The sequence below is a fragment of the Ambystoma mexicanum genome, chromosome 6q (genome assembly GCF_040938575.1).
Source record: "Ambystoma mexicanum isolate Mex_15411 chromosome 6q, UKY_AmexF1_1, whole genome shotgun sequence".
NCBI classification, from domain to species: Eukaryota; Metazoa; Chordata; class Amphibia; order Caudata; family Ambystomatidae; genus Ambystoma; species Ambystoma mexicanum.
The window spans coordinates 1,667,789,573-1,667,809,719 of NC_090937.1; the positions used below are offsets into that span (position 1 = coordinate 1,667,789,573).

The 20,147-nt window shown below is 46.2% G+C and overlaps 1 long non-coding RNA gene across 1 annotated transcript in view; it reads right to left on the reverse strand.

Annotated features, from left to right (window-relative positions):
* LOC138517014 (uncharacterized) overlaps nt 1–19,368 on the reverse strand; it is a 333,410-nt gene extending 314,042 nt beyond the window's left edge. The window contains exon 1 of the long non-coding RNA XR_011282340.1: nt 18,537–19,368. This is a non-coding gene — a long non-coding RNA (uncharacterized lncRNA). The remainder of the gene's footprint in view (nt 1–18,536) is intronic.
* Between the last annotated feature and the right edge of the window lie 779 nt (nt 19,369–20,147).

Sequence of the window (20,147 nt, forward strand, 5' to 3'; positions counted from 1 at the left end):
ACGGCACCCCCGCCATACGAGAGTACTAGGGAGCGAGCACAGGTGAGCACACCAAGGGTGGACATAGAAAAACTAACAGACGATCTAGAATCAAGGCTCTCTATAGCCAAGGATGAACTCTCGAGGATAAAAAGCATATGTGAGCGGACCACACTTAATGCGGCTGGTTCAGAGCGTGCGTCTAGAGCACAAAGCGGGAGTAGAACTTTTGAAGAAGGGTGGAAAAAAGGTGAGATACTGTTCAGAATACAGGAAGAACCCACTCGAATAATTGAACTAGAGGAAAGGGAGGGATGTACTGACAATGAAGAGAGGCCTATAGGGGACAGGGAGGAGCTACTATGTGATATAAGGGATGATTTGGAAGAAAGCGAAAGGTTAAGTATGGCACTGGGAGGGGGAAGCGAAGGATTGGATGGTGCATGCTCAATGAGAACACTGGATGAGGAGTGGACAGGGCGATTAAGGAACCGAGTGGGGAAAATGGCATCACTAGGAAAATCGGGAATGAAGGGGAGTCCAGATACGACGACAAAGGGCAAGTTGCAGCTCCCACTGATACACAGGGGAGGAGGGAGGCCGAATTACATACCCTGGGCCCAGATGGATAAGGCTAACTTACTAAAGTTATTGCCCCGTTGTCAGGTGGGGCGAGCAAGTGGATATATGCCTTTGAGAAACACACAGCAGGGGTACCTCTAGCAATAGGGGACGTGAAGGGCTTGCTAGTATCAGCAGTAGGGGATCAGGCTGACAGAGTATGGGTCAAAGCTGGTTTCCCGGGAATAACGTTAGACTGCGATCACCATGATGGTGCCTCCTTTAACACAGTGTGCGCAAGGGTGTGGGATGCTTTGAGGGAAACGTTTCCAGATACACCTGACATACAGTCAGTGATGCAGTGTACAATGAATGACGGGGAAGATGCTATGGATTACATTTTTCGGGTCCAAGAGATGTGGAGAGCAGAAACGGGCAGGCCCTGGTACCAATCGACATCGTTATTTTACTTCATTATAAAGAGGGGGCTCCCAAAAGAGGTGCAAAAGGCACTCGACAAGATAGCAGGTATTGAAGCGAAGGGATGGCCTGAAATTCAGAGCATAATAGTTCACCACTGTAAGCGAATAAAAGAAAGGGAGAAGGAGGTGGCGCAGAAAAGATTGGCAGACGAAGCGAAACTAGTGCAAACAAAGCTGGTGAAGGTCGCAGCAGCAGTAGCCGCGCTCCCACGCAGCAGGGAGGGAGATGAGGAAGAGGAGGGGCTGGTAGCAATACAGGGAAGGATGGCAACTAATTGGGCAGGAGCAGGACAGCGGCAGTGGAACAAGCAGGAGCAGGGCGGAGGTCCGCAGTGACAAGAGTGGGCCCCTCGAGGGGGACGAGGTGGGTACATGGGCCGAAGAGGAGGTGGACCGGGGTACGGGGGAATGGGAGGAAATGGATGGCAGGGTCCCAGAGGTGCGCAAGGGAGTTGTTGGAACTGCGGGAGGTGGGGACATTACTCTAGAGAGTGCAGAAGTAGACCAAGCAACAGATTTCCAGAGGCAGAACATTATGGTCATCCCCATCCGGGGAGCCCGTATGGTCTCCCAATGGGACAACAACAAAGAAACGCCGCCCAGGGGTACAATGAGCAACAGCAGGGACACCAATACAGAACACAGAATCACCCACAAAACAATGACAATATGCACTACACGCCAGGCAACCCTTTCGCAACAACATCAAATGGAGCACCAGCACCAGCCCCCTATAGTGGCGTGTCAGTGGTTTCAGGGAGTGTGTTCAACCAAGGGGGGGGCAATGAGACACCCCGCATAGGACAGCCCACAGAGAACACTTGCGTGTCCAGTTCTATCTACCACCTACAATGCAGCAGAGGAACCATTGGTAGGGGCGCAGATAGGAGACAAGCAGTTCATATTCATGGTGAATTCGGGAGCGGAGAAATCATGTATAAGGGAGGGCCGGTTCCCGTTGTCTAACCAGAAGTTAGAGACGCAGGGGTTCTCTGGGGCTGTAATTGAAGTTCCTTACACAGAAGCATTGGATGTGACAGTAGGAGGTAAAACTGTAAAAACACCCTTACTGTATTATGAACATTCACCAATAAATTTACTAGGGAGGGATCTTCTTAGCAAACTCAACATGACGATATCATTCACTGAGAGAGGTATAGTGTGTTCAACACCAGGAATATGCCCATTACGCGTAATGCTGGTAGTACAGGCTCACACAACCACACCAGAAATACGTGGATTGCCAGTAAACGAGGAAATGTTTATTGAAGGATTAAAGACACTGGCCCTCATAATTCCTGAGCTAAGAAGAATGGATTGGAGGATTCCAGCGGAGTTCCTCTTCCGTCCAATAGTGTACCCTGACACAGCACCAGGATCAGTGGTATCATTAGATATGCACGCTGTACAGGTATCTGCGAAAAGGATCTCTGTGATTGGGATAGATATAGAAGGATGTGAGTGGCGTACAGTACTGTGTACAAATGCCAATATTGCCCTAAGAGACTTAACTGATGAGGACCTCTTTTCAGATTCGGAAGGGGATGGTGAAATAGTAATGGAAATAGCAATGCCCTGTGACATTTTGATTCAAGCTAGAGAAATCCCTGTTCAGCTGATGGCAGTGGTGGGAGCACCACCGTCATTCTTCGATGATGAGATGAGGCTCGTACCAAATAATTTGTGGACAACAGGCCCCCATGATGTAGGGTTGTTGCATGGAGTACAACCTGTGATAATAAAGCTCAAACAAGGAGCAATTCTACCCCGAGTGAAACAGTATCCATTGTCCCGTGAAGCTGAAGAAGGGATAAAAGAGACAATAAATGCACTACTAGCACAAGGGATAATAGTGCCTTCAAACTCCCCATGTAACACATGCATTGACCCAATTAAAAAAGCAAAGGGAGGGTCTTGAAGGATGATACAGGATTTACGCCCCCTAAATGATGTAATACAGAAAGAGTTCCCTTTGGTCCCGAACCCTGCATCAATATTATGCAGCATCCCAAAAACGGCATCACATTTCGGTGGTCGATTTGAAAAACCCATTTTTCTCCATCCCCCTGGCTGAAGAGAGCAGATACCTGACAGCATTTACACTAGGGGGGAAGAGATATGAACATTGCAGATTACCACAGGGATACTGTGAGAGCCCGAGCATATTCAACCGCATACTACATGAAGACTTAGGAAATCTATCAGAGAGTACAATTATTCAGTATGTAGACGATTTACTCGTCTGTGCACAGGACGAAGAAGCATGCAGAAAGGATTCAACAACACTCCTGACCCTGTTGGCCAATAAGGGGTACAAAGTAGACAAGGGAAAGCTACAGTATTGCCTGACAGAAGTTCTATACTTGGGACAGCTAATATCAAAAGATGGAAAAAGAATAATCCCCGACAGGGTAGAAGCAATAAAATCAGTAGGAGAACCCACAACAGTGAAAGAAATGCAGAAATTCCTGGGAATGTGCAACTATTGCCGAGCATGGATATTAGATTATGCAGCATACACCAGACCCTTACTGCAAGCACTCAAGGAGGCCCAACAGGAGAACAAGAAAATAGAATGGTCAGAAGAAATGAGCGCCTCCTTCAAATCATTAAAAGAATTGATTTCAAGCGCTCCAGTGCTCGCAAATCCTGACTATGGGCGCGAGTTTTACCTGTTCTCGCACTGCAAGGGGACACTCCTGACAGCTGTACTGACACAAAAGACGTCCCTAGGACACAAACCTTTGGCTTACTATAGTGGCACGTTGGATGCTGTGATGCAAGGACATTTCGCGTGCGAGCAATCGCTCGCAGCAGCCGTGTTTGCAATTGAGAAAAGTGCCACAATAGTAATGGGATGCCCTGTAACGTTGTTTGTGGAGCATTCATTATTTGCAATACTGGAAAGGTCAAAAAGTACACTGACAACACAGCGGGCAACCGCCTATGAAATAATATTGTCCAGCGCCAACATCCATGTGGTGCGATGCAGGACAGTGAATCCAGCAACCTTCATTACGGAAGCGTGCACACTAGAGGACATGCAGCAACACGATTGTGCAACCTACACAGGAGAAAGAGGGGAGGACACAGTGGTATGCGAGAATGCTCTGAGCGAGGGGGAAGTGTACTTTGTTGACGGGTCCGTATCCATTGACGTGGACACGGGAGAGAAACATGTGGGTATGGCAGTGGTGAGATTAGAAGACCGTGAGTATGAGACACTAGTGCAGTACCGCCTTCCATCACATTACTCAGCACAAGCAACTGAACTGATTGCCCTAATAGAAGCACTACATGCAGCTAAAGGGTGCGCGGTAACAATTTACACAGATTCAGCATATATGACGACAACAGTACATGGAGGTCTGGCCAGATGGGGGCGAAGGGGGTTTCGACGAGCAGATGGGACTCCCGTGCAACATGCAGACTTACTGAAAGAGTTAATTGAAGCCCTATGAGACCCCACAGTGGTAGCAATAGTGAAATGCCAAGCCCATACGTCAAACACAGACGTCGTGTCTTTAGGAAACGCGGCAGCAGACGCGGCAGCCAAAGAAGCCTCTTACTTTCAAAAATATGAAGCAGGTGAGTACATGCTACAGCACAAGACAAACGAGGAGCTTCCAGAAGGGTACAATGCAATGCCGATATCACAAATACTAGAGTTACAGGAAGGAGTAAGTGCAGACGAAAAGGTGATGTGGGCGAAACGAGGGTGCAGCCAATCAGCAACAGACTTACTGTGGCGACAAAATAACTCAGGAAAAGTGGTAATGCCAGTAAAGTTATTGGAAATAGCGTTCCAACAACTACACTTCCCAGCACACAACACGAAACAACACATTGCAGCAGAGATACAGGAGGAGTGGTTCGTGCCCTGTCTTCAGGAGCACTTATCTCGATTGACACTGGAGTGCACAACATGTCAGATATACAATTCGGGAATGACATTGCGTACGCTCAGGGGAACAATTCCAAAACCGATTGGGCCATTCAGAGAGTTACATATCGATTACGCGGACATGGGAGAAAGGTGTAATGGGGCACGTTACATGATTGTGGTTGTATGCCCATTTTCAAGGTGGGTAGAAGCAGGCCCATGTGCACAACCTGATGCTAAAAGCGCTGCGAAGTTCCTAGTGAGGGAAGTTTTTCCGCGCTGGGGAATTTGTGACGTGATTCGCTCAGACAACGACACTCACTTTGTAAATGAGCTCTTCAAGGAAGTAACACCACTGTTGGGAATAAAGCATAAATTGTGCTCGATTTATCATCCTCAAAGTAATGGCGTAGTGGAGAAGATGAACGGCCTGTTAAAAGGAAAGTTATCGAAACTATGCTTTTCATTAAAAAAGAAATGAATTTACTGTTTACCACTTGCGCTGTTTGAGCTGAGAAATCAGCCAAGCAAGGACCACCATTTGTCCCCGCACGAAATAGTGACTGGGAGACAAATGCACAAAGCACACTCGCCACTGCGTGAACACTCAGATGCACACAGAAGCGCTGTGATCTTGGGAGACGAGTTCACAGACTATTTGAAAAAATTGACAAGGGCAGCGGGCGCAATATCAAAGCAGCTCTCTCCACCTTTTACGAGAGAGGAGGGAAACACAACAGGGTCTAGTACGGAACTTGAAACACAGCTACAGCTGATGCCCGGTGAATTCATCTATGTCAGGAGTTTTGTGCGCCGGTGGAACGCACCACGGTTCCATGGCCCATACGAAGTAGTGTTTTCCACGCCCACAGCTGTAAAAGTAAAGGGCCTGAAGTATTGGATACATCTGACAGATGTACGAAAGGCATATAATAATGTGCAGGAAGAGGTGGATGAGGAGGCACAGACAACAGCAAACAATGCAAATGAGGAGAATGTCTGATTATGAACTTGTGTGTGTGTGTGGCAGAATGAGAAAGTGGCTGACATGTATACTTGCATTTTAAAGATATTACAAAAAAAAAAAAACATTTTTTCTCTTGTGAACTTATATGTAATTAATGATGTGATAACATTATGAAGTGTCTACTCCCTTGTCTGTGTATCCCCATCCCTACAACCCTACCCGCTTCCATTCCCTTTCAATATATACTGGCACTGGAAGTGCCAACAAAATGTTTACATTCATGCACTTAATGCACTTTTATTTCTCAAACAGGAGCTACCATGGCATCTAACGGGCAGCCTGCAATGGATAGATTTATTAGATATAGAGAGTTGTTAACTGAGAGATGCAGATATTCGTATGAGTGTGGATTAGCTGTGTGCATTACATTGTTTTTTACAATCATGTTTGGCCTAGTTACATATTGGTTCATAGCGTTCATCTCTATCGAGATGAACGAGGGGGGAGGGATTAACAGCACTAATGTGACCAATGCAACAGCACGTGCAAATACTAAAGAAGGTGATTTTTTGATATGGGACGGAACTAAACTTGTATGGGGATATTATACCACACCATCCAATGCTGTCATCTCAAAAAATGAAGGGCTACAGGGTGAAATGCAAAATAACACAGTGTCTCCGCCGAAATTATCTAATTACAATGCCCGCAGTTTAAATGACAGAAACCCCTCCGCCATATCCTGGTTGTATAACACCCCCACCAGCCAGCCTGCCCCCATAGCAAAAAACACACTGACAGACAACGTAAAGGAAGAAAAGGAAAGGATGAGAGCGACACACGAAATATTATATGATTATTGGGCAAAGGGGGGCGGGAAGGAGAAAGGGGGGCCCATTTTGTCCATCGCCCATGAGGCTGGGAAGTACATGAGGAACAAAAATAACAGACGAAAAAGGGAAGCGGGGAGGAGGAAGTATGATGAGTACTATGGGTTAGGACTAGATAAAATGGAAGACCCACGACACCCCCACCAGACAAATAAATGGTATGCGGATATGAGTGCAACAGCTAAACAAACAACAAATGAGAGCTGCTATGTCTGCTCCCTCATTCCCCATGCTTCAGGCACACCCAAAGTATTGTTACCCAAAGAGTTGCCTATTGTGGATGCCCAATGTCTCCTTCATCTCACGTTGTGCAGGATCAAGAACACCTTCCAGGCACATGAAGTTACTTTTAGAATGCTGCAGAACGAGAAAACTTGCTACCCAAAGACGGTAGGAGTGGTATGTCTGGAAGAACCATTTTTTGTGATACAGGGGACACTTTTTTCAGACAACAAGTGGAAGGACGAAGAAGTAATGTGTAAAGCTAAAGCGCTGAGGGGTGTGGCACCAGAGAAATTGCTCGTGGATAGAAGAAACGTGCACACCAATATGGAAGGATCACATTTCAAAACTAACTTGGGTAACAGCCATTGAAAAACCCTTCAAGCTGCAGAACGAAATAGACTATGAACTGTGTTTTAAAGGAGAGTGGAAAACCTCCATGGGGACAAACAAGAACTATAACAAGACCCTTACCATCCCAGATCTAAGAAAAGGGACAGTGGCCCTGATGGACACGTATTGGGTATGTGGCAACCAGGCATACCTGCACCTCCCACAATCATGGAGTGGCAGCTGCTCAATGGCCACCCTGCACTCAGCACTAATGGTAATCCCAGAAAGCCACATTGATGGGAGTAAAAGGACGCGAGAAGACACCCAACAGAGTGCGGCCCAGCCCACTGCAGAGTCACAAATCTATGTCCTGTCTTCTGGGAACAAGGAAGAGGTGCTGTCCCGAAACAGACGAGCATCAAACTACATATCAAAAGCATCATCAGAGTTGCTGGCACAGATCCCAGACAGATACAGATTATTCAGCTCGGCAGAAACATTCTTTGCCTCACTGATCCCAAGTATCCAGGCAAGAGCAAACGCAAAATGGCTCCAGATAACACGTTGGGAGCTGATCCAACTGGCAAATGACACTGAAGAAGGGTTCAACGTAATAAATGAGGAACTAAGAGCATTACGGCTGATGACCATGCAAAACAGGTATGTCTTGGACCTGTTGACAGCGATGGACGGAGGTGTTTGCCGAAAAATCTGAAGTGCCTGCTGCACTTTCGTACCTTCTGAAGACGCAGACAACGGCTCCCTGTCCCATGTGATCGAAGCAGTACACAACCTAGGAGTAAGAATGAAAATGGAAGGTGGAGCAGAAGAAAGCACGTGGTTCGACAATATCTTCGCCTGGGTTCCCTCATGGCTGGGAATGACTGTGAAATTTTTGATGCCAGCTGTGGTGTTCCTCCTTTTTATTTTTTGCCTGTGCCAGGTGGGTCTTCGATGTTGTGCTAACGCAGTACCGAATGGTGCAATGATGATGGTGACAATGGGCAACACCCGTAGTACAATACAAACTATGCAGGAAGTGCAGGTAGAAACAGGAACAGATGACACACCAAGATATCAGCTAGTACCTAGGTATCACGACAAGGATATAGTGGACAACTTGTGGCATACTACCATTAGAGAGCCTCGTATACTAGAATGGTACGAGGAGGTATGGGTAGATTTGGAAGGAGAGAACGGATGTATATATCTGACCTGTACCCCAGATGAGTATGCTAGGAGAGGTGAGAGCTTAAGGGGGTGTGCAGAGCGTGGATGCCCATAAAGGGCACACTGCATGGGATGAAGCAATAATTGACCAATAGGAGTGCAGGAGATTGGAAGATTTAAAGAATTTGTTACTTAAGTAACGAAAGGGGGGAAATGTAGGGGAGGATTGGTCCGAAAACCCCCGCTTGCCTACATCCCCTCCCCAGGTGAGGGCCATGACTCATTGGGCGTCCCCTCCTTACCACCAGGGCCCGGGTGGTGGATGGCTCGCCTGCTGAAGACATTGCCCAAACGTATTAAATTTAGCTAGGCCTTAGAAACCATTTTGTCTAATAAAGATGGTGTGAGCTCTGCGCACTGTAGCACGGCCCCCACCTTTGGAGAGTTTCAATTATCCCTGTGGCCGCAGCTCCCTGGCAGATCCGCTGTGAGCCCGTTCCCACGAACAAGGCGGACATGAGCTAGTGTAAGATACCAACACTGTAACATTTCACCTTCCGCAGTGTATCACTGCTCCCAGCATGACCCGGCCAGCAAAGCCTGGGTGAAAAAGAGACCTGTAAAATGGCCCTCGGACAGAAGCAAACGTTCCCAAATACTAATGCCAAAACTACTTGCAATACGCACATTTTCTCCACAGACCCCTTTTTGATTAGAAAATTTGTAAAACCTACAGATATGGTAGAATACATGTTCACATGGCATAAACAGTGAAGCACCCCCACCACTGCAGTTGCGTGTAAATAATAAAAGCATCCCGGGGGGTTATTTGTTATGGGCATCATTGAAAAGCTTACACCCCACGGTCCCGCGCCATAACCGAACTAATGCTGCTAGAGTGCAAGGAAAGACAAATGCAACCATACTGAGGGCTCATGAGAAGGACACGCGAGAATGACAAGTCCAAGCCCCTTATGTGCCACTACTGTCATGTACGGTGGCAAGTCATTTCCCATGTGCTCCACCAACCTCACTACTACCTCACTTACTGCAAATGTATATGCATATAACACAATGTTGTAGCTGTTAAAACATAGTGTACAAGTAATGTGCTCATACTGGCTATATTCAAGAGGAATTAGCAATGTTACGATGTGAGCTTTGAAATGACTCAATTAGTATTGTGTGTTATTTGAATGTTTACGATGCTTCAATGATGTTCACCTCAAATCGGCAGCACACGAGGAAGATGCCTTTGTGAGTATATGCAAGGCCATTCCCCCTCCCTCCCAGTGGGGCCTGCCAGACGAAAGAGCAAAGGCCCGCGCCGCGCTGCTCCACCTCCCCCAACTAGGCTGGAGCCGCTTCAGAGATTTGTAATCCCCTCTGCAGCACCCAAGGCCACGGCCCGCCACCTGCATTATTTACAGCCCAGTAGTAAACCTCCGCCTGAATACACAAATCCAAAGGCGCCCTCTCTTAAACCCCACAACCCACCGGATAACCTTAGGTTTATGGCCCCTGTAACATTAGGACACCCAATACTATGGCAACATCCAGCAGCACATTCATAACGACTTCTAACAAGACAAAAAGACATGTACCGCCTGTCCCATGCCCCGAGACCTAGCCCCACGACCAATGGTACCCGGTCAACAGGACACTGGTAACCATGTACTGACGAATCGCTGTCAAACCTCTCTCAAGGTGCATTCCTCCTGTGTTGCATTAACCTGTAGAATAACCTATTGAAAGATTTACTAAAGAAGATAATATTGCAATAACTGAATGACTGCGGTGTGCATGGCCTAGGGAAAATAAGTCAGGAAAAGACATTCATCTCTGACACTGGCAACAATGGCACAACAACACCGCCCGGATGAACCCAGCAGACCTGCCAGGCCCAGCCCAACCCACGAGGCTGACCAGTGACGTCCTCCAGCCAAGGCCAACCACATTGCAGCAGCACCTATAGCTAGTCGTCGCGACCCAATCCCATTGAACTTGTGCCCCCTATAGTGTGTAGGTTTTGATGATGTTTTTTGTAAATATATACGCCTGTCTTTGCTATTGTCAGACAGAGCGCTCTCGGAGTTTGCAGAGTTCTTTGCATGCCCTATTCTGATTGATAAACTCCCATTTACGCTCACCCGCACTTGTCTTGGCCTTATTCCCATTCTGGGAGAGTCCATCATTGTCTCTCATTGCAGGGAGGATCGTGCTGGTTGGGGACGCTTGCCTTCACTACATACAGAAAGGAACTGTTTGTTTGTTATTTTGAAAACGTCAGGTCTTCGGAGGCCAGAGACTTTTTATAGAAAAGAGACTTAACCACCAAAGGTCCTGATACCTGAGAACAGAACTGTCGTCTCGCGCTGGGAAAGCCCGAGAGTGTGCTATGCTCCGGAGTCCCGCCTTGTCCCGTGCTCAAAACGTGGGGAAGGGAGAACCCCGGCTACCACATCCTGACTTATCATTTGTGTACACTTCTTTCTTTCTTATGAACATTATCCCACACACTTTTTGTATTTAGTTGTAAGGATTGGCAATAGGCTTTTTAGTATAGGCCCTTTTATTTAACAAGACGCCACTAGGATTGCCTTAATATTATTTGATGGATGTAGCTTGCTTCCATCTTAGATTTAGGTTTAGATTCAGCGTTTTTGTTAACCTACCTATACAGTTAAATAAACACCCTTGAACTGTGATCAGTTGTGTCTGTCTTTACTGTTGCCACCATGCATTCCTTACACATAGCACTACTTCCCCCTGCACGGCCACCACAGCTCAGAGCTCCTGCTCTGATGACCTTTTCAGGACCCGGCTCTGTATGCACACCATCATGGTCCCAGCATTTCCTGCATTCAACAACGGCTGCTCACAGTTATCACCACTACTCCACTCCAACTGCTTCTACTGGCCCACACATGTGGGGGTTTTAAATACCTACCAGTACCTCTTGGGTGTGGGTCATTAACATCAATTAACTGCACACAGCAATCTTGTGCCTCTGTTTCACTCTTCTTCATCACAATGTTCAAATTACTTCTTTTCATGACCATATCACTATTAACTTTATTTATATCCTTATTTAACTTCCTTAAATGAGTATTATAGGGATCTAATGAAGGTTTTTGTTTTATAGAGGAATTAAGAGTTCTTCGAATCTCCATTGTTAATGTTTATAGTTTCATTTTTAATCCCCTGTAAGTCATAGGAGCTTTCATCTCTGGGAATGTTCGTGACCTCAAAAGGGTTTTGTTTCTTCCCAAGGCATAAGTGTTTAGGATAGTTCTTATCCACATTGATATAATTAGTTTGGGAAGTTAACAGCTCTTTCTGACAGCAAGCCATTAAATATTCCGGTATCACGGATCTTTCTTCTCTTGGGGCAGAAGAACGATGCGTCTCATCCAATGGAGTCCTCGTGCTCCTGTGAGACCCTTCTCCTCCCAGGTGATCCTCCCGGCTAACACCGCCCCAGAGTCAGGATCAAAAAGCATCTGCCTTTCCCTGGCCACCTGGGAGGGGACTTTAGGTAGGGTTTTTGTGAGGACTCTGCAGGATTCATCACAGTAGCCTCTTACCTCGCTCATCAATAATTCATCTCCTGGAATCTGAACAACTACAGTCCCAGCTACCTCCCAGTGGGAGCCCCAAGGATCTGTCTTGGGTCCACTACCCTTTACCCCTCCTGAACTGGCAAACACATATCTTCCTTTGGTTTCTCCGACAACCTATTTGCTGAAGATACCCAGATTGTAATCTCTTTTCAAACTTCAAACTTCAACCGAGCCCTCTCTTCTCTGTTTTTCAACTGTCTGCCCTCTATCTAGCACTCAATGTCAGTTTGCTGTAGTTCCGTGCTCACCATTCTACAACAATCTTCCCTCTTGTGCCAATTACCTTGGGTTGTACATCGACAAACACCTCCCCTTCAAGACACACTTAGCTAAGAAAACTCTGACAGCTTGGTATAATCTCTCCCTTCTGCAGAAACGCAAGCCCTTCCTACCTCCGGACAGCTTTAGAGCCACTGTTCACGCACTGGTTCTATACCACCTGTATGGGGGCAATGCCATCCTCGAAGGCCTCCCGTTGTCCTCCCTTGTGCCCCTGAGAAGTGTCCTGCATGCCTCATCAAGGGGCTATGCAGATATAACCACATCACCCCGGCCTTCATCGACCTTCACTGACTTCCACTGCATGCACAAATCACCTTCAAGTCTTGCTACATCATCTATAAGGTAGTCGCCCTCAAGTCTCCCAGCTCCTGGGGAAACTCAGCATCTCAAGCAGACAGAGCACCACCAGAAGCCAGACCACGTGCAGTCTCAAAATCTGCCGCTGTAAAACAGGACCAGAAAACAAGCCCTCTCTGCCTACGCCCCAAGACTATGGAACCTCCACCCCATCAGCATCAGACTCTCCCCCACGGACCTACAATTCAGAAATAGGAATACCAGCCTATCACTTGCGAAGATTACAAGTGGCCCAAAATTTCGCTGTCAGGATGGTGTACAGGGTAAGGAAATCAGCCCCCATTTCGGACCTAAGAAGATCCCTACACTGGTTAGCGGTGAAAGAGCGAATTCACTTTAAAATTCTTTGTTTGGTATTTAAATGTGTTAACAAAACAGCGCCAAAACACTTATCAGACAAAATTAAAAGTCATGTGTCAATATGGCAATTACGCTCAGTTGACAAGAACCTGCTCCAATTACCACGCACGAGGTGCGCGAGTAAAGGTGATTGCAGATTCGGGTCTATGGCCCCAGACTATGGAATAAACTACTTCGAGAGATTTGTGCAATGAAATCCCTCTCTACATTTTGGAAGGCCCTTAAGACCCATCTGTGCTGCTAGAGATGAGGATTAGAGGATAGTGCCCCAACAATAATATGATGAAAGTGTAAATATGGCAATATGAATGGTACCTGCACCAGCAGCGCCCAAAAACGATTTAGTTTGTCAGGTGTGCCGTATAAATCCCTCAAATTCAAATACAAATTCAGAAAAGAACTCAAGACCCATCCTCTTAAAGGAGTTTCTCCTCCTCAACAACTAGGCCATCACGTCACCCCTGCGCCACCTGACTGGCTAGACACCGTCCGAAACTCTCCTCCCCACCACCCTGTACAGCTGCACTCCTCCTCTGTGCCCCTTTATATCCAACCCTGCGCTGTATATCTGTTTTGATGTTACCTCTGAAAAGTGCTGTTATGCATCTTTCCTGTTGTATACCTCTGCAAAGCGCTCCGTGGTGTATCTGTATTGTTGTATACCTCTGTAAAGCGCTCTGTTGCTTCTGGAAGGTAGGTCTGCAGTCAATAAATACAATAATAATAATAATAATCATAATAATAGTAATAATAATAATTGCAGCCTATGCTGTGATTTTAACTAGGCCAGTTTCCTCATTTGCACATTACTCATGCATTTTTCCCCACAACCGTTTTTTGTGCAATTGTTTTTCTTAATATCTATTAAGGATTTAATCCTCTGTACCTGACTAACTCTATCTCCCCTCCTCGTACCATTTGCTCCAGCGCCTTAAATTTCTGTTCTTTGTCATCGCTGTGATAACCTAGCGCACCCCCTCTTTTGCCCTTTTTAACACATTTTATTAGAACTCCTCCTGCATTGTGACTACTTTCTTCAATCTTATAAACCCACCTCACACACCTCCTCCTCACCCTGCTGAAAATATTTTAAAGATACATGCCCTATAGCTATCTGACTATTTCCAAGTATTATTCCGTGCATTCAGATAACAATCATGAAGACACAGGGTCAATTCCGTCATTCTGAGACCCTCACAGGCTATTATATTCATGAAGGGGAACACAATATCATGGCTGGGGAAATGGGTTTTTCTTGAGCTTATATCTCATTTCTCCAATGTGTCATGCTAGATGAATATGATGCTGACGTTATGCGACTGCAGACAGACTTGTCTAATGGGTTTCTCTGACTGGTTCCTCAAACTCCATGGGCTTGTTACATCCACCGTAACTTAGACTTCCCCATATCTGTATTTTGCATTTTATACACTAAATTGCGCTACATAATGCAAAAGAAAATAAGCTCGGTGCTGCTGTCCTGGTGTGATCATTGTGAGGTACTTCTTGGGAAGATACATTCCATTGTTCGAGAATTGGCTGCCACCCGGAGAAAAACAAAACAAAAGTTGTTTAATAGGGATTGTTTTTTAAATGAGGCGGTTTTATTTTCTTACAGTTGCTTTGATGATCATTTTAATTGGTCAATTAAAGGGCATAATGTTTTAGCACCTTAATTTCTAAAGCACCCATCACGAGAGTTCAGGAATTCAGTTTTGAGATGTAAACCCACATCGACAAGTCAGCTTTAGGATTCCTGTGATACAGGTCTGTTATGCAGGGCCGAGGTAAATTATCAGGGAGGATAGATATGCAAAAGACATTTCCAAAGACTGCACCTGCCCATCAAATGAAAACTGCCACTATGTCCTGGATCCAGTGGGTTTTTAAATAGGTTGCCGGCTTATCACATAACTTTTCATTTGTTATAATATTTGAAAATGAAATAAAGACCTAACAGACATACCCTTCCCCCTTATTGGGGGTGTTTAGGAGACTGGCTGTGTTTATTAAAATGAAAGTAAGAGTCCTATTGCCCTTCAATCAAGAGGTGGAAGCAGTTCATGAAAATAGTTAAATTCAAAGATAACGTGAATTGTTCCCTTCCCAGGTACACCTAGAAGTGAGAAAGGTATTAAAGTATATGCCCTCCATGCAGACCCAGGTCTGTCGAGTAGCACTAATATGGGTAGCATAAGCGTTATCCGTGGGTGAGCTTGGTTTCCCCATAACGTATCTTGATATGGCTCTCTGGTGGCCAATCCTATATACACCCTGTCTTTTGAAAGTTCAGGCACAGTGCATGATGGGAAATGCAGTATTGATCATCCTGATTCTTCAGGCATGGTAGTTATGGTCCAGTTTGCCTCGCTGAGAGTTAGAGGATAGCCTGAGGACGGTGTACATAACATTTTGGGTCTGGTTTCGAGAGAGAGCCTCTGGTAAGGTCTTTGGTGAGAATAATGTGGGCTGAGCCTAAAAGGAACTGCCCCCTCTCCTTCTGCAGTGCTGATCCTTACAGTGGATAGGACTTAACTTAGGATGACCGGCTGGCTGGGTTGATGTTGTTTTGGGGCCCTATTAGTCTTACACTCGGCTGGGTGGGGGGCACTACAAGCAATTGGCAGTCTGAATTCCTCAACAGAGCTGGTCCTCATTAATAGCAGCACTTTTCAGCTCTAAATTCAAGTGTGGCTTGGCTCTGGGTGCACACCCATTTAGTCGCCAAGTCACTAGGCTTCTGTGGTGACACCAAACTGACCTTCAAACACCAAATGAGTACAGCATCTCAAACAGCTTGAACCCAACTGAGCCTCCTCTGCCAGGCCCTGGTCCCCTGCCACAGCTTTGGTGGTAACTCTCCACCTACTGGTCTCTCTGACTCAGACCTCTTACATGTAGCCGCCTCTATTCCCCCTTTAAGAGAGCTCTCCAAAGTAGAATGCGTTGAATTCAAAACACACTTCAGCTTCTTCGGGCCATCAACACCAGCACCGCTCAAATGCTAATTTCACACCTTTGGAACAGGACATTGCAATGCATTATGGGTTTGATAGCTCGGTCGGACATGACTCAACCCTTCACACACCATCCCCAAAATGATACAGTGTAAACCACCTGGTGGCTAATGATAGTAATGGTTATTGCGGCACTTGGAAGCTATCTCAATTCGGCATAAAGCACATTATAAATCACCAATTTATGAAACATTTGTACATAGACCAGAAATCCAGAACATTCTGCAGACAAGCATTCCATCTCTGGCTTCCCAATCTAGCAATGGAGAAGGTAAGAATAAGACAAGCTGTCTGTGCCAATGTCCCCAGGCTCTGCAATGAGCTCCTCAAGAGTCTAATATTCTCTCCAGCGCTCCATCACCTCAGGAAGGAACTCAAATGCAACTCAAAACCTCCTGTTAACCACCAAATAGCTTCTGAAAAATCAGCAACTTACTTGGAAAGTACTATCAATGAGTTGTATTAGGAGCTTCCTGCGGACACACTGCACTACGGTTCCTGAGCCCAGGTCTAGCCTACAACTGATACAATAGTGAGAAATAAAATCGCCAGGACAGGCCTTCTTGCAGCTGTGCCATGGTTTCTGGATGCTGCTATGTTGCAGGCATACAACATCATGGAATGAACATAGCCTAACAGGCTGGAATATCTTTCTAAAATCACATCCTTTTTATCCTGCACTTGGATTTAATGTTGCATCCTAAGGTTTCATTCAGAAAATGTGCAGTCCATGGATCCCACCACATTCAGAAGCACAGAGAAAGCATGAAAGTGTGAGTGGCAATAACAGGCTCCATGCTTACAAACTATACATGACATTCTCAGATACAATTCCATTCACTGTGTCCACTGTATCCAGGAAGGATCACAACACACACAAACTCACCAGCTACTCACAGCAGGCAGGGGTAATAACCCAGAACAAGACGGCTATCTACCCCATTGTTAATCTCACTGTGTGCATTTTATGAACTCACAAGTGGTCTTCAAAGTAATACACACTGTAGGTGTACATAACACGTGGTCTTTTTCATGGAGGTGTGGTGAATACTCAATGAGCAAACTACGATATGTCCTCTTGTTTGTTATGGGCTCGTTGGGAGAGGACTATGAAACATATATGAAGGAGGGGTTCCACAACGAGCTACCTGTCAATGTAACACTAAAGACTGGAGACTTAGCCACGGCCTGGGTGGGTTTAGACAGTCATCTTTTTGAGCATGTATAAATAGATGGGGTGGTCGGAATTACAAAAATATATCAGATTTTATTACATAACATATCATAAAAGTTATGACCCACTGGTCACACTTGTAAATCACAACAACATAAAACACAATTTATCACAATAATTATGGGGACCTTTTCAAAATGAAACATTAATTTTATTGTTTAAAGTCACCCATAGGCTACTAACATCACCTTAGCTTTAGTGTAGGCATTTTTGTGATACAGGAGTTCAGTAAAAAGGAAATTACTGTCATATCACCAGCTTTTGTTTTGTGATAAATTGTGTTTCATGGAGATACTGGAGGAGCGGAATAGAATATGGCAAACTATATTATAACGTAACACAATATAATGTCAAAGAATGTAATACTACATAGAAAAGAAATGTACAAATAAACACATGCACATAGCTTAGTGTGGTTATTAATTAGTACTATATACAAGAAAACACATATTGATGTCCGATCGGGCCTGGCAGGACATTCTATTCCGCGCTTCCCCTTCCTATTGTAGCGCTGCGGCATCTAATTAGTCTCCAGCTCTGTCTTTCTGGGTGTGATATACTCTTGATTTGAGATTGATTGCAACATTAACCTGGGAATCAAGTTTCAGGATTATTGGCACATATACAATGGCATGTGACGTTTCTCTGGGGCGACTGCTCCAGGGATAAAGGCTAGGAGAAGGGGGTAAGGTGCTGCTCTTCCTTGAGTGGTGGGGGGAAAGGAGGAGGGGTAGGGGCGAGGGAACAGAGATGGAGACGGAAATAGATAGTGAAGGGAAATGGGGGAATATGAGTGAACAGGGATCTTTGGTGTGGAAAGTATATTCACTGCTGTACAAGGGGCAAGTGAGTGAATGCAGGGATAACTTGATTATGATCACGGTTCACAATCGAATGCCCAGAGATTCAATAAAGCTCACTTCCCACTATTTTCATTCAGCTCAAAGCATGCCCACAGAATCACATAAGTGTCAAACAGGGCAAAGTAGTTGGTGGTTGTGGAACATCTTTAAAAGACGTGCCTTTGGCCGACTACTCTATGCTGCTTTTCGATTACAACACATTACTTTTGGGGTTCCTTGGTCCTGGGCTCTGGTCCAAACTGAGTCCTTAAAGGGGAGCACACAAATGGAATGCCCAAGAGAATAGAATGACCTGCCAGAAAGGTCCCATTACCTTTTAGTGTTGGGATCCAGAAGGGACAGAAGCAGGGACTCTCGCTGTCACTCTCTTAACTGTCCAGGCGCTGCCCTGCTGAGTTTCTGCGATGGGCTTGGAAATTCTGTGCTGGTTTCTCAAGCCCATCTCTCATCGCTCAAGCTCTGACGTGGTCTCTCAGACTCTTCTTCCTTTTCTCAGGCTCTATGAATCTGCAATGTTCTGCCCACACTCTGTGGAAAGTTACTCTCTTTTCAGAGTAGCTTCCCGAGAGCTTCCCTTGATCTCTCAGGAACTCGGGCTCTATTCTGGCCTCTCACGTATAGTTGCCTTCACCAGTGTCTGCTCGTCAACCAGTTTCTCAGATTCTGGACTGGTTTCTCAGGGTTCTCCCCTGTCTCACAGGCTCTATGCTACTCGTTTCAAACAGCACTTCAGGCTTTGCTTTGGACGCCCAGGTACTGTTCTCTGCTCTGCCTTCTAGCTCTGCACTGGCTCCTCAGTCTCTAGGTTTAGCTTCACCGATGTATCCCCAATCCCTTGGTTTGTTCCTCCTATGGTCAGCTCTAATATTTTAAGTAATGCCTCCTCGGGCTCGATCCCAGTCTCTGCTGCTCAAAGTTCCATGCAACCAGCCCTTGCCCTCCGAAGATTTGCCTCCCTGATGTCTTTCTTCCTTTCCAAGTCTGACACTCTGACTCCTCCGGGTCTGTCCTTTAGGATTAGCAAATTGTGTCAAAAGCACTTTACCCCCACTGGTTCTGCCTAATCCCCTAAGGCGCTGTGTCTACCCCTGCAGCCTCTGCCCCCTCTGGATTAGACCCCTCTGACTCTGCCCCTACTGGCTTTGCCTCCCCTGGCTCTGCCTTCTCTGATTCTGCCCTCTCTAGCTTTGACCCCTCTGGCCCAGCCCACTCTGGCTTTGCCTCTGCCTACTCTGACTCTGCCTCGTTGGGCCCTTCCACCTCTGGCTCTGCTCCTCTGGCTCCTCTTGCTCAGCCTCCTCAGGTTCTACCTCCTTTGGTTCTACCTCTGCCTTTCGCGTCCACTTGGTCTGCCTCTTGTGACTCGGACATCTGATGCTCTGCCCCTATCGCTCTGTTTCACAATCCCTCCCTCCCCGAGCTTTACAGTAGTCCCCAAGAGTCACTACTGTGTCATTAAGGCGTAACAACATATGCCAAAGGGTCTGTCCCCTCTGGATATCTCCCTCAGGCTCTGCCACCGTCTCCCAGACTGTCCTGCTCTCACTGGCACTTTCTCGCCTTCCTCAAGTCTGCCCAGGGCTCTCATGCTCTGGCTTGGTGCCTCTGTCCCCACAGGTCCAATGCTCGTCTCACTAGTGTATCTCTAAAGCTTTGCTTGGTTCTTCAGGGTCGGTTCTGTTATCCATGTTCGGATTGATTGGGGCCTCGTACTTCCTGCTCTGCCCCAATGCTCTGCCCTGTTCCTCAAGCAATGTTCTGGTATCTGAGACTGCGCCCTGATCCCTCCAAAGTCTCTAATCAACCCCCATCCTCTGTCTAGTCCCACAATAGACATTTCAGTCTCTCATGCTTTGTTCTACGCCTCAGACTCTTCTTAGTCTATCACGATTTGTTCAGTCCCACAGACTATGATCAGTACCCA